This window comes from Mytilus trossulus, chromosome 1 (assembly GCF_036588685.1).
Source record: "Mytilus trossulus isolate FHL-02 chromosome 1, PNRI_Mtr1.1.1.hap1, whole genome shotgun sequence".
NCBI classification, from domain to species: domain Eukaryota; kingdom Metazoa; phylum Mollusca; class Bivalvia; order Mytilida; family Mytilidae; genus Mytilus; species Mytilus trossulus.
Window position 1 is genome coordinate 52,240,301 of NC_086373.1, and position 16,182 is coordinate 52,256,482.

A 16,182-nucleotide genomic window follows, 5' to 3' on the forward strand; every position below is an offset into this window, starting at 1 on the left:
GAGGGCCAGCATGTCTTTTTTGTATACAAATTATTGAATCATTAACCAATTTAAGTAGTTTCATACCTCAGACTGACTCGTATTATAAAATTATTGGTCCCCAACAACCAAAACTGACCATATCAGCACTGTATTATGTAAATCTATATAGCTGCTTAGTAAAAGAGTTGTATTTTAATGTAAGGATTGATTGTCTTAAATAAAAGGTAGCAATATTTGAATATTATGACTAAAAAAATTGTTTCGCATCAATTTAGAGTGCCAGCATGTCTTTTTTTTATACAAATTATTGAATCTTAAACCAAATTAAGTAGTTTCATACCTGAGACAGACTTGTATAATAAAATTATTAGTCCGCAACAACCAAAACTGACCATATCAGCACTTTATTATGAAAATCTATATAGCCATATAGTAAATGAGCTATATTTTCGTGTAAGAATTGATTGTATAATACAAAAGATAGTAATATTTGAATATTATGACACTAAAAAATTTTGTTCGCATCAATTTATAGTGCCAGTATGTCCTTTTCTTAAACAAATTATTTTATCGTAAACCAATTTCAGTAGTTTGCATACCTCAGACTGACTTGTATAATAAAAATATTTGTCCGCAACAACCAAAACTGACCATATCAGCACTGTATTATGTAAATCTATATAGCTGCTTAGTAAAGGAGTTGTATTTTAATGTAAGGATTGATTGTCTCAAATAAAAGGTAGCAATATTTGAATATTATGACTAAAAAAAATTGTTTCGCATCAATTTAGAGAGCCAGCATGTCTTTTTTTTATACAATTATTGAATCGTAAACCAATTTAAGTAGTTTCATACCTCAGACTGACTCGTATTATAAAATTATTTGTCCACAACAACCAAAACTGACCATATCAGCACTTTATTATGTAAATCTATATAGCCGCTTAGTAAACGAGTTGTATTTTAATGTAAGGATTGATTGTATTAAATAAAAGGTAGCAATATTTGAATATTATGACTTAAAAAAAAATGTTTCGCATCAATTTAGAGGGCCAGCATGTCTTTTTTGTATACAAATTATTGAATCATTAACCAATTTAAGTAGTTTCATACCTCAGACTGACTCGTATTATAAAATTATTGGTCCCCAACAACCAAAACTGACCATATCAGCACTGTATTATGTAAATCTATATAGCTGCTTAGTAAAAGAGTTGTATTTTAATGTAAGGATTGATTGTCTTAAATAAAAGGTAGCAATATTTGAATATTATGACTAAAAAAAATTGTTTCGCATCAATTTAGAGTGCCAGCATGTCTTTTTTTTATACAAATTATTGAATCTTAAACCAAATTAAGTAGTTTCATACCTGAGACAGACTTGTATAATAAAATTATTAGTCCGCAACAACCAAAACTGACCATATCAGCATTTTATTATGAAAATCTATATAGCCATATAGTAAATGAGCTATATTTTCATGTAAGAATTGATTGTATAATACAAAAGATAGTAATATTTGAATATTATGACACTAAATCATTTTGTTCGCATCAATTTATAGTGCCAGTATGTCCTTTTCTTAAACAAATTATTTTATCGTAAACCAATTTCAGTAGTTTGCATACCTCAGACTGACTTGTATAATAAAAATATTTGTCCGCAACAACCAAAACTGACCATATCAGCACTTTATTATGTAAATCTATATAGCTGCTTAGTAAATGAGTTGTATTTTCATGTAAGGATTGATTGTATTAAATGAGAGGTAGCAATATTTGAATATTATGACTAAAAAATTTTGTTTGCATCAATTTTAAGTGCTAGCATGTCCTTTTTTTATTCAAAATATTGAATTAAAACAAATTTCATTAGTTTTCATACCTCAGACTGACTCGTACATGTATAATAAAATTATTAGTCCGCAACAACCAAAACTGACCATATAAGCATTTTATTATGAAAATCTATATAGCCACATAGTAAATGAGTTATATTTTCATGTAAGGATTGATTGTATAATTAAAAAGATAGCAATATTTGAATATTATGACAACAATTTTGTTTGCATCAATTAGAGTGCCAGCATGTCCTTTTTTATTCAAAATATTGAATAGTAAACCAATTTAAGTAGTTTTCATACCTCAGACTGACTCATATAATAAAATTATTTGTCTGCAACAACCAAAACGGACCATATTAGCACTTTATTATGTAAATCTATATAGCCATATAGTAAATGAGTTATATTTTTTCATGTAAGGATGGATTGTATAAAACTAAGGATAGCAATATTGGAACAGTATGAATAAACAATTTTGTTCCCATCAATTTAGAGTGCCACCATGTTCTTTTTTTATTCAAAATATTAAATCCTAACCAAAAATCAGTAAGACTTCATACCTCAAACTGACTCACATAATAAAATTATTAATCCACAACAACCAAAACTGACAATTTTTAGCACTTTATTATGTAAATCTATATAGTCATATAGTAAATGAGTTGTATTTTCATGTAAGGATTGATTGTATAATTAAAAAGGTAGCAGTATTTGAATATTATGAGTAAACTATTTTGTTCGCATCAATTTAGAGTGCCAGCATGTCCTTTTGTATTCAAAATATTGAATCATTAACCAATTTAAGTAGTTTTTATACCTCAGACTGACTCATATAATAAAATTATTTGTCCGCAATAACCAAAACTGACCATATTAGCACTTTATTATGTAAATCTATATAGCCATATTATAAATGAGTTATATTTTTTCATGTACGGATGGATTGTATAAAACAAAGGATAGCAATTATTAATATTGGAACAGTATGAATGAAAAATTGTGTTCCCATCAATTTAGAGTGCCACCATGTCCTTTTTTTATTCAAAATATTAAATCCTAACCAAAAATCAATAAGATTTCATACCTCAAACTGACTCGCATAATAAAATTATTAGTCCACAACAACCAAAACTGACAATTTTAGCACTTTATTATGTAAATCTATATAGCTGTATAGTAAATGAATTGTATTTTCATGTAAGGATTGATTGTATAATTATAAATGTAGCAATCTTTGAATATTATGAGTAAAATATTTTATTCGCATCAATTTAAAGTGCTAGCATGTCCTTTTTTTATTCAAAATATTGAATTAAAACAAATTTCAGTAGTTTTCATACCTCAGACAGACTCGTATAATAAGATTATTCATCTGCAACAACCAAAACTGACCATATAAGCATTTTATTATTAAGATCTATATAGCAACATAGTAAATGAGTTATATTTTCATGTAAGGATTGATTGTATAATTAAAAAGATAGCAATATTTGAATATTATGACTAAAAAATATTGTTTGCATCAATTTAGAGTGCCAGCAAGTCCTTTTTTACTCAAAATACTGAATAGTAAACCAATTTAAGTAGTTTTCATACCTCAGACTGACTCATATAATAAAATTATTTGTCCGCAACAACCAAAACTGACCATATTAGCACTTTATTATGCCACTATAGCCATATAGTAAATGAGTTATATTTTTTCATGTAAGGATTGATTGTATAAAACAAAGGATAGCAATATTGGAACAGTATGAATAAACAATTTTGTTCCCATCAATTTAGAGTGCCACCATGTCCTTTTTTTTATTCAAAATATTAAATCCTAACCAAAAATCAGTAAGACTTCATACCTCAAACTGACTCACATAATACAATTATTAGTCCACAACAACCAAAACTGACAATTTCAGCAATTTATTATGTAAATCTATATAGCCATATAGTAAATGAGTTATATTTTCATGTAAGGATTGATTGTATAATTAAAAAGGTAACAATATTTGAATATTATGACTAAAAAATTTTGTTCACATCATTTTAGAATGCAACCATGTCCTTTTTTTATACAAAATATTGAATCGTAAACAAAACTCAGTAGTTTTTATACCTCAGACTGACTCATATAATAAAATTATTTGTCCGCTACAACTAAAACTGACCATATCAGCACTTTATTATGTAAATCTATATATCTGCATAGTTAATGAGTTATATTTTTTCATGTAAGGATGCGTTGTATAAAACAAAGGATATCAATATTGGAACAGTATGAATAAAAATATTTGTTCGCATCAATTTAGAGTGCCACCATGTTCTTTTTTTATTCGAAATATTAAATTGAAACAAATTTTAGTAGTTTTCATACCTCAGACTGACTCGTATTATAAAATCCATGGAAGGATAGCAATATTTGAACAAATAATAAAAACATTCAAATAGACATCATAATAATGGATTTTGAAAAAGCATTTGATAAAGTTTCACATCACCACCTCATGTACAAAATTGGTTTCTACGGTATAAATTGCAATGCATATCATTGGTTTCAAGATTTCTTAACAAACAGAACACAAACTGTAGTCCTTGGAGGTGAAACATCAAATAAAATACCTGTAACATCTGGGGTACCTCAAGGCACAGTGATTGGTCCAATTTTATTTTTAATCTTCATCAAGCGATTTGGCAGAATATATTGAACATAGCACATTAAGATTGTTTGCAGATGATAGTATTATTTATAGGGAAATTAAAAAAAACAGATGACGCATATGAATTACAGTCTGACTTAGAAGCGGCTGGCAGGTGGGAGCAGGACTGGCTCATGCATTTTCATCCTGATAAGTGCAACATTCTCAGTGTAACTCAAAAACGCAAACCTTCAGACTTCACTTATCAATTACACAATCACTCTCTAGAAAAAGTTGACTCTACAAAATATCTAGGCCTAACTCTTCAATCAAATTTAAAATGGGACAAACATATAGATAACATGACATCAAAAGCAAATCAGTCCCTTGGATTTATTCGTAGAAACCTAAAAATAGCCTCTCCAAAAGTTAAAGCACATGCATATACAGCTCTTGTCCGACCAAAATTAGAGTACTGCTCAACAATCTGGGATCCAAATCAAAAACAGCAAATTACACAAATCGAAAAAGTTCAGAGAAGACCAGCACGCTTCTCATGCAATCGCTTTCATAACACCAGCTCAGTTACTGAAATGATGACAGACCTAAATTGGTACCCACTCGAAATTAGGCGCTTACGTTACAGACTTGTTTTCTTCTACAAAATTATTCATGAAATTGTTGCAGTCCCTACACATAACCTTTTGATACCACTAGACAATAGAACCAGACATAGCAATCCGCACTCATTTAGGCAAATACAAACATCTAAAGACAGTTATAAATATTCTTTTTATCCACGAACAATTATAAATTGGAACTATCTGCCACAACAAATAGTATCATGCAGTACAGTAGAGGGATTTAAGATTATGATCACAGAATCTGCTCTCATCCCCATATTCTATCCCTAACTATTCTGTTATCAAATGTATAAAGTTTTATCAAAATTTAATTTTTTTTGAATGTACATACGTTTTTTAAGATTTTTATCTGCTAAAATGTAAATTATAAATTTTATAGTCGACGCCCGGCGAATAATCTTCAATAATTGAAGGATCGCTAGAAACAAGAAGAAGAAGAAGATTTAAATTGACGAGACGGTACAAATGTACATACGTATGTTACACTTTATAAATATCCCTTTCAATACACTGTACAATTTACGTTTGATCATTTGTCAAAACAGAAGCTTAAATCATGTTAATCCAAGGCAAACGAGGTGGATTTCGATTAAAAATAATGTATTAAATGCACTGAGTTATCCTTTATAGGAATTCGAAGAGACAATTAAAAATGGGGAACGAAACAACGTAAACCATGATGTTTATATCTCATCATATAAAAATATTTTTCCGATGTCTCGGATAACCTTTTTTCCGTATCGATATTTGTACAGGTAACTTTTGAAAAGAAAATTGACTTAATGGAACTGATTGTTTGTAATTTAATAAAATCAATATTTTGATTTAAAAGAGTTTTTGAATTGTTCTGGTTTGAAACACATGTACGTAAAATTTAAAGACTAATGGTCGTTTTTATAAAATAAATGTACAAATGAACTTGAAGTTTATTTCTAAATTTAGCCAATCAGTTAAAGCGAAAAGTAAACGCGCGTTTACTTTCAAGTGCACGTAAAAATACACTTGTAAGATCTGTAGTAAACGCCCGTTTACTTTTAAGTGCACGTAAACATAAATTTAAAGAATTCTGAAGTAAACGCCCGTTTACTACTGACTAAACGGACACAGAGTAAACGCCCGTTTACTCGGGTAGACATTAGAAATTTCCATTTCGACCTCGTTAACGTAATTATAGTGAACGAGCGTTTACTAGTAAACGGGAAATTTGAAGTTAACTAACGAAATATATGCACGCGGCGTTAACTTGCGTTTACTTTATATTATGCTTGGTCTGCACCCAACTGTACATATTCGTTTGTTTTCCTAACTATTCTTTCAGAATGTCATTCAATAATAATACAATTTTAAAAGAAACTGTCAGGAGAATTTTGTTGATAGAATTACAAAAAACAGATATATGTTGGATGTGTACGGATTGATAATTTAGTCTTAGATGCATGATTTTTTTATTAGTTGTAGTTGGCTTTGAACTAGTTGTCAGTTAAGTGGAAGTACTCTCTCAGATCTGCACCTAGTGTCTTTTTGTTGTTGGGATGTACAAATATCAGGTCACTTCCACTTACATTTTTGTCCGTCTGATGAGTAAAGCCTTTTTCAACTGATTTTTATAGTTCGTTCGTATGTTGTACTGTTATACCACTGTCCCAGGTTAGGGGAGGGTTAGGATCCTGCTTACATGTTTAACCCCACCACAATATGTATGATTGTAGAGTCCCACGTCAAAAACCTGAAAATCAGTGGCTGTCTTTTGTTTATGTGTAACCGTTTTGTTTGCTCATTGTTGAAGGCCATACGGGACTTATAGTTGTTAATTCTTTTGTCATTTTGGTCTCCTGTGGAAAGTTGTCTCATTTGCAATCATGCTACTTCTTTTCTTTTATATTGACAGACGAAAGTTAAACCGAAACAGATTTTGAATTATCCAAGTTGTGGCAATGATTAATAATCAGATGGGAAGAGTAATGTTTAAAGTCATTTAAATGTAATTATGCATATCGTCGCGTTTAGTTTTGCCTCTAAAATCGAAATTTTAATTGGAAGCATTTACCAGATACATTAAACTAAATATTGATTTTATTTTATTTACACACATGATATTTTCAAAAATAATTAAAATGGAAATGGAAACTGTTATAATCCTGGTACCTTTGATAACTATTATAGAAACGTGGTGTCCTTCATATTTTGATTATCTAAAGAATTGTAGTAATTTGGAGGTAAACTTCAGTAGTATCCCATTTTTAAAAAAGTTTGTGTTATTGTGCAGAATTTTTGTAAGATACATTTTCATAAAAATCCAACAAAACAATCCAAATTCAATTATATTTAACCAAATAAAGGCACAACATTGACTGAAATAAGAAAGCAATAATTGAATAGGTGTAAAGGCTACAACATAAAAACATTTAATTAGCGCTTGCATCTTATAAATCACTGAACTTGATATTGAGGATACTACTGAAACGGTCTGCTTCGTATCTTGACGTGTCTTTCATATTGACATATTATATAGAAAAATATTGTCAATTTTTCATTTTTCAATAGCAATCACCATATTGAACGGTGACCAAATTATTCCCTCACTACTTCAATGCAGTTCGATCCAAATTGAGGGTTATATTTTTTATTGCCTATAATAGACTGCAAAATTTCAGTTACTTTTTCATACTTATACTGAAACCCTATTTCTATCAGACCAGATTATCATCTCAAAAAGATAAAAAAAATCAAGTTACATGCCGACAGAACTTATTCATATTCAACAAAATTAAGTTTTTTTAGGTTGTATGTCTTTATTTTTTTTTTTTTTTTTGCATTTTAAAGCCAGTAGCAAAAAAAGCCAAAAAAGCTTATTTTCAGTCAAAACCGAAATTTGACAAAAAAGCTCAAATTATTTTTATTTCAATCCATATGACTTTTAAGCTGTATGATAACTTTTTGATGAAGCAATTTTTATAAAAAGCATGTTCTATGTATTATAAGGACCAACAACTTAAATTTTAGCTTCAGATATGTGCAAATGAAAATAAGATAGCTTTGATGTATGTACATAATGGCTAAAATCTATACTTCTCTTCCATTTCAACAAAACAAAAAGAATATAGGCATTGATATGTGAAGAATGCTGGTAAAATGCATACATGATGAGTGGCCGATTTCAATATTTACATGAAAACCTTACGAAAGGGTGCATTGAACTATGTAACATTACAATGCAATGTGTGTGCGTTGCTATTGAAACACGAAACAGGCTATAGCTTCCCAATTTTTGGCAAAAATTCAATACATTGTGAAAACAGGAGTTAGATCAGCAAGTAATCTTAGTTTCATATTTGAAAATGGAACACTTTCTCTAAATATTTATTATTTGGATGAAAACTGTAAACATATTACGGATTGTTCATTGACCATCTTATATAGAATTACACATAACATGCAATCTGTGACTTTTTCTCCTTTTCTTGTTTTTAACGACATATTCTATGAACTCAATTTAATTTAATTCATATCTGTATTGCCATAAAACTGAATATTTAAAGCATGTGATACAAGGTAACAAAATAAACAATAAACAATAGCAACAATATCATAAATATATATACATACAATAAGTAAATATTTCAAGAGTCCCCTGTACTCAGTTCAGTAGACTGCCTTAAAAAGGATCCTAACTTATTTAAATGAATTTGTGATCTTGGGTTGAGTATATCTGTTATTCTATCTAGTATGTCATTTAAATTTATAAAGTACATATTCTCATTTACGAAAAAATCATAATAAACTTTGTTATCATATCTGTGTCTCACATTTTAAATGATGTGGCTTTCATCTTTAATTTGTTTGCATGTTTTTATAATCTTTCTTCTCTTGGTATTTAATGGTATCTTCCCTTTTCTATTTATAAATTATGGTCACCTATTTTAAAATTCGTTATCATTTAGTTTTACATGTTTATAAATAATGAGTTTGCTGTAATCCTTTACATCTGATATTTTGTCATTTACTAGATTTTATAAAAATGCTTCAATGTTAATTTTATTTGTTCTCTTATAGTTTTAGTTATCTTCTGGCAGGACTATGTCTTCAAAGTATTCAAATCAATTCTAGTTTTTTTCTACTACGTGTTTTACATATGAGAACCAAGAATAAATGCCTGCAGAGTCTAAGTTTTGAGACAGATCAGCTTTTGCACCCAAATTTGATGAAGTTTTTCGTATACCAAGTGTATATTACAAAACTGTAGGGTGTAACTTTTCTTAATGTGTTTCATCAATAAATAAAACGGGTACAATTGCTATTTTTGTTTGTTTAAATAAATGCAACAGTAGTATGCCGCTGTTCAAAACTCGTAAATCTATGGACAAAAACAAAATCGGGGTAACAAACTAAAACTGAGGGAAATGCATTAAATAGAAGAGGAGAACAACGACACAACATTAAAATGAAACACACACAGAAACGTACTGTATTCCGATGGGAATAACAAATATAACATCAAAACCAAATAAATGAATTTGGGATGGAAAAGTACCATGAAACGTCGGGTGCCACATGTGGAGCAGGATCTGCTGACCCTTCCGGATCCCGGAGCACCTGAGATCACCCCTTTTTTTGAAGGGGTTCGTGTTGTTTATTCTTTAGTTTTCTATGTCGTGTCATGTGTGCTGTTGTTTCTTTGTCATTTTCATTTTTAGCCATGGCGTTGTGAGATTGTTTTCGATTTATGAGTTTGACTGTCCCTTTGGTATCTTTCGTCCCTCTTTTATAGTAATGTAAATAACACTTAAATATAAAAGAAAACGAACGACACAACGGAAACTCAACGTTAAAGTGTTAGACACACAGAAACGAACTATGATATAACAATGGCCATTTAACTGACTTGGTACAGGATATTTTTAAAGAAAAAAATGGCGGGTTTAACCTGGTTTTGTGGCATGCCACACCTTGCGCTTTAATGGCAATGTTAAATATAACATTGAAATGACAACATAATATTACAGGACTACAATACAAATAGATAGGAGAACGTATTAGACAGAAACACATGAATAATAGATAACAAAAGGCATCAGGTTTAAAATTCAATACGCCAAAAACGCGCCTCATCCACACAAGACTTATAAGTGACGCCCAGATATAAAAGTTCGAAAGTCAAAAAAAAGTACAAAGTTGTACAGCACTGAGGATTAAAAGTTGAAAAAGGTTTTGCCAAATACGGGTAGGGTTTTCTGTTTCGGAAAAGAACATCCTTATTATTTAGAAAAAAATGTGCTATTGCAAACAGTAAATTTTATCAAATGAATATAAAACATGATAAAACTGAAGTATTAACTAATTACAGGAATCAAAGCCCGGATACATAATACAAAGACCAACACAGAAAATAGACACACTCGACTTAGTCCAGGCCTAAACGCAAAAAGTCATAAAAATGAAGTCACATACGAAGTGGTTAAAAGGCACAAAAACATACGTCACATTTGAATTTCTGAAACAGCACAAAAATGACGTCACATTTGAAAAACTATATCTCAAAAATAAGATAAAATTAGGATTGATTGAAGATTATAATTGAACTAAATACTGATATTACATTTAAACACATTGCAATTCACATTGCAATACTTATTAAAAGCAATTAACTATATTTATATATGTCCGGTTTGTTTTGAATCTAACTTCAAACGTAAAACATCGTGCAGATTACGTTGACCAAAATCAAATCTAAATATAAATCAATTGCTTTCAAAAAGCAATTGTAAACGGTCTTTCCCCCTTTGAAACATAGATTGATTGGGGGGGGAGGGGTTCGTTTGTTTTGTTTGTTTGTTTGTTTGTTTGTTTGTTTGTTTGTTTCTGTAAGGAGTCTATAGTATTGTGTTACCGGAGAAGTTTCATGTTTAGTTTGGAAAGTTTTTCTTTTATTTTAGGTACAGTGCGCGCGCCAGATATAGGAGACATCACGTGACGCGGGTTTATATTAAGAAAAACTTAGTCTTTTTATTTCTCTTTAGGTCGGGACGTTGGACAAACAACATCTATAGAGATGGAATGTACACAATGTAATTTCTTTTGTCATTGTAGGAAATTGACATTTGATCACAGTTCACCAGCAGTGTATGATTTGGATTTAATTGATCCGGTGTAACTTTAAAACACATTTAAGGATTATTTTCTTAAAATGTACATTTTTCAGCACCAGTTTGTAACAGATAAGTTTTTCAATCCAGCAGCGGACATTTTTATTGTAGGATTTCACTGAGATTTACGGACCTAGCAAGCGATTTTTACGGCATTGCCATTTCTTTTCTCTAGGAAAATTCTTGAGAGATATAGGCACCACGTTGTTTTATAAACCTTTAGTACATGTATGTCCTGTTGACTGTAAATTTTGGGATCGATTGGACTTGTAGTTTCAGTGTTTAAGTGATAACAAGGAGGTGGATTTTTTTTTTCAGAAGAGATGTAAGATAAATATTAAAAACCAATTGTTCAGAGAACCATTGATGGTCTTTCCACCAGTAAGGATCTTTTTTTAAATGAAAATATTAAAAAAAATTGGTTTTAAATGTCAATTGAACCGTCAAATGACAGCTTATTGAACGTTGATTCCAAAAATGTATGATTTCTATGGAAAAAGATATAGATAAGGCAGATAATTGTTTACTTCCGGTTCAAACGATGTAATTTCCGTTAAAGTTTGATAGTTTAATTGACACTGATTCCAAAAATATATGGTTCTATATACTTTTACATTTATTTAGAACAAAAAATAGCTACTTCCGGTAAACAAAAGGTCACTTCCGGTTGGCTTTTACAAGGTCACATTGCTTGCAATAAAACAATCAACGGTACCAATTTTGTTGCACCAGATGCGCATTTCGACAATACATGTCTCTTCAGTGATGCTCGTGGCCAAAATATTTGAAATCCAAAGCATATATAAACCTATTGCAAAAAGTCCCATGTCTTTATCATGTATACTAATGAGGTAAAAGCAAAGGTCAAAATCTAGAACGTTAATTTTGCCAATGACCTTGAGCTCAATTTCAAGGTCATCAACCAAGGACCTCAAATCAAAAGACTTTAGTCCTCTACTTTATATTGTTTATGAGTTATATTACCATACATATGATATTAGACATAAAAAGGGGGAAAACTCGCGTCAAATGTCTACGTACCCTTTCGACTAAAATTTATGTGTTACTACATGTCGTAACTAACAATTTTATGAAAATATGTTGTCAATATCTTATATGATTTCTGAAAATAAGAGATAAAAAGCCAAAATCAAAATTTTAATCATGACCTTGACCTTTGACCTTGACCTCATTTTCAATTTTTTGGACCAAGGACCTCAAAACAAAAGACCATAGGCCTCTAACACTTTTCCAGTTAAAAATGCATATCACTTATATCAAATATAAAAGGGGAAATAACTCTCATATGGAGTCTCCGGATAGCTTCGGTCAAATTATATCAAATCATCCTGAGGATATAACGAGCAATTTGGTAAAATAAATTTGTCGGTTTCTTATACGGTTGCGACTATTAAGCGATCACAAGAAAAACAGTGTTCGGGGAGATAACTCTTACATTGAAATGATTTTGGTTACGCGGTGTCAGTTTCAAAAGCGTATTAATTGCTCGATATTATATACCATATATCTAAGCGACATCTTGCGAAACCAAAAAATTGCGAAGGAACAAAAAGTTGACGGAAGAAAAAAAAAATAATAATAATAATTAAAAACCAATTGTTCAGAGAACAATTGAAGGTCTTTCCATATCAAAGAAATTTTGATAAGAAGATAGTTGTTCATACTGATACGATAAATAATGGTTTAATCATATTTTTAAGTGATATAAAGGAGATAATATGCTACTTCCGGTGAAATGAATGTCACTTCCGGTCTAATATGATAGCTTCTTTCACACTGATTCCAAAAATATATAGTTTCTATATACTTTTGTATTTAGAATGGAAGATACATGGTCACTTCTGGTTTGTTGGAAGTAATTTTTAGTCTTCAGTAATCAGTTTATGTATCTATATGACAAAATATATGGATTCTGAGTACTTTTATACAAAAAAATTGCAAAAAAGGTTACTTCCGGTTTTCTCAAGGTCACTTCCGGAAGTCATTTTTCAAGGTCATTTGTTATCCAAACTTTTGCACAAGGTCAAATGCCATTAAAATGGACTTAGTTGAAGTTATAATCAAATAACCTCATATCAAGACATTTCAGGGGCACTAACTCCTATTAGATGCTATTTAATTGTATCAGACCAAATGTAAAATATCTTCATAACTATATAGCAATCATTTTGCACTTGTTCTTTAATATGTACCTTTTCAAGGGTTGGAGAAAATGCAAAAACATGGAAAATTCCGAATTTAGAACTTGACCTTGACCTTTGACCTACACCCCATTTTCTAATAAAGGGCCTAGGGATCTCAAATAAATACATTCCAGGGTTATACGGTTGACGGTTTATTAGTGAATAACACATATTGAGAAAATAATTTTGTAAAGGTAGATAACTCCTATAAAATTTCATCGAATCGCTTCGATCGAAATAAGCCAAATTTTCCTTTGGATGTCTTTTTTTGTTACGAAGGAGATGCACTCTGATGATAAACAGTGAATAGGGAGATAACTCTTACAAAGAAAAGTGTTCGGCTTAGCAGGGTGAAATGTAAAAGCGCATAAACTGTACGATACAATATGAGAAATATCTAAGCGACATATTGCGAAACAAACATTTGTCGCAATATCAAAATTAGGCGGAAGAAAAAATAAAAAAAAAAAATAATAATAATAATCAGAAGAAATACAATAGGTCTTTCCACAGAAAGGTGGAAAGACCTAATAATCAGAAGAAAACCAATAGGTCTTTCCACGGAAAAGTGGAAAGACCTAATAAATAATGGCGGTGATTAATTTTCTTTACCATAACACATGAATATAATAGAAAAGACGTCAGGAAATTTGACAAAATCCGAATACGGATGAGAATTACAAATATAACATGAAACTAAATACATAAATATGTTGTATAGGAATCCGAAAAGGATACTTCGGATTTATATAAGGCTATAGGTTTTACTTAATTATGAATCAAAGAGATTTTTTGATACTTAAGCTGGTATATTATGCAATGAACTAGTAAATGACTTTAACAAAGAGAACCATCTAGCTTACTTTTTTGGTTAGATCTATAGTATTGCGAGAAAGATTTCCATTATTTTTAATCAACATTCATAAACAATTATATTCATTTTTGTCTGACATAGGAAACATCTTTTTCGGGTAAAAATGAGTTAGCTGTTTTGCTTTAGTGTCATAGTTTAAGTTTACTCTTTCTTTAGTTTGATGTGTGGAAACCTTCATTCAATTTAAAAAGGATCCAACATTCAAATGGCTGGAACGGTTTGCCGCCAAGACGCAATTTACAAATTAACAAATTGACGGATCGAAAACATTATATAGACATTCCATAATATTGTGGACTGGAACATAAAAAAAGATCAAAATATGATTGAAAATGGATTCGGGCTCTTTTTAGACTAGAATATATGGTGAAACATATTTTCCAATGAAACTGAAAGACCGCTTTAAACTAATTTTACATAATCAGTCTGATCATGGAAATGACTAATTTATTTGTCTTAGTACAGGAAATATCATTTGTCAAATATTTTGAATTGATTTGATTTAAAAAGTTTTAAACGACTAAAAAACAAAATGTAACGTCATTTTTTTTATTTTCAAGCAATGTTCAAGTAATTGTTATTTCCCTGTTCAAATAAACACCTTATTGAAATGTCTGAACCGCTACCGAACAGAACTTAATTGACCATTGGATAAGCCTGGAAATGGACAGAAACTATCACCTTGACTGATGTTCAGACTTTTCAATTCACTTTTAGATCTAAATGGCCGTTCTTATATGACGTACTTCTTTTGCTTTGTAAACAACACCGTGATAAAATTCACGATATGTCTATACCCAGGGCAGACCCCCCGCGTAAATCTATATGTATCAGAACCTATTTGCAAACCCTATGCCGATTTTATTGTTTTGAAAATTGCAATTGAAAATAAAAATATAGAACTTTAATTATCATTCGGATTCATAACAAAAAGAATTAATGCATAAGTGCTCGGAGAAATCTTCAAAATAAAAATAAAGTAAAATTTCGCGAAAGTCCATTAATGCTTTTGACGCATTCACAACATTTCATAACATGACGTCATACAAATGAAAACGCTAAAGCTGAAAGTTTTTCCGTTACGTTAACCCTCGAAATTCGTATAGTATTACATTTAAATGGATTTTTTAGGTAGGTGTTGTTTTTATTTTTTATTCTATTGCATTATTCGTATATCTATCGAAATCAGCAAATCAACATAACGGTTCCTTAGTTACGATATGTCAACTTTATATTTGACAGTAGCTTACGAGAAAAACATGTAAATTAAAAATTTTAAATGTTTGGTTTGAATATGAAAAGAATTTAAGCACATTTTTTTCTTGTGTTACTCAACAAAGAAATCCATGCATGCTACAGATTTATTATAATGTTTATACTTTATCAAACAGGGAGTAAAAAAAACCCAGCCACATCGACACGGCATACCCACTCTCGCTTCAGTTTTTTAATGACCGTATTTGTCCTATTATAATCGAAATAGTTCATGAAAGCCAAAGATTTGTTGTAAATTTTCATATGACCTGGGTCGTGAGATTCGTTAATTTTATCCCTAGCTAACGCTCAGGTTAAAATTCGAATATCACGACCCAGGCCATGTGTTAATTTCCAACAAATTTATGGTTTCTTTGGACGTGATATTCGTTAATTTTATCCACCACTAAGGCGCAGGATAAAATTCGTGTATAACGGCCCAGGCCATGTGTAAATTTCCAATAAAATCTATAGCTTCCATGATTTATTTCTTAATTTTATATTAAACTTAATATTTAATCTACAATGATGTACTGGTGTAAAAATCATGGAAAATAACATTAAAGATTAAATAACTTTCACTCTAAATAATTGCTTTCATAGATAA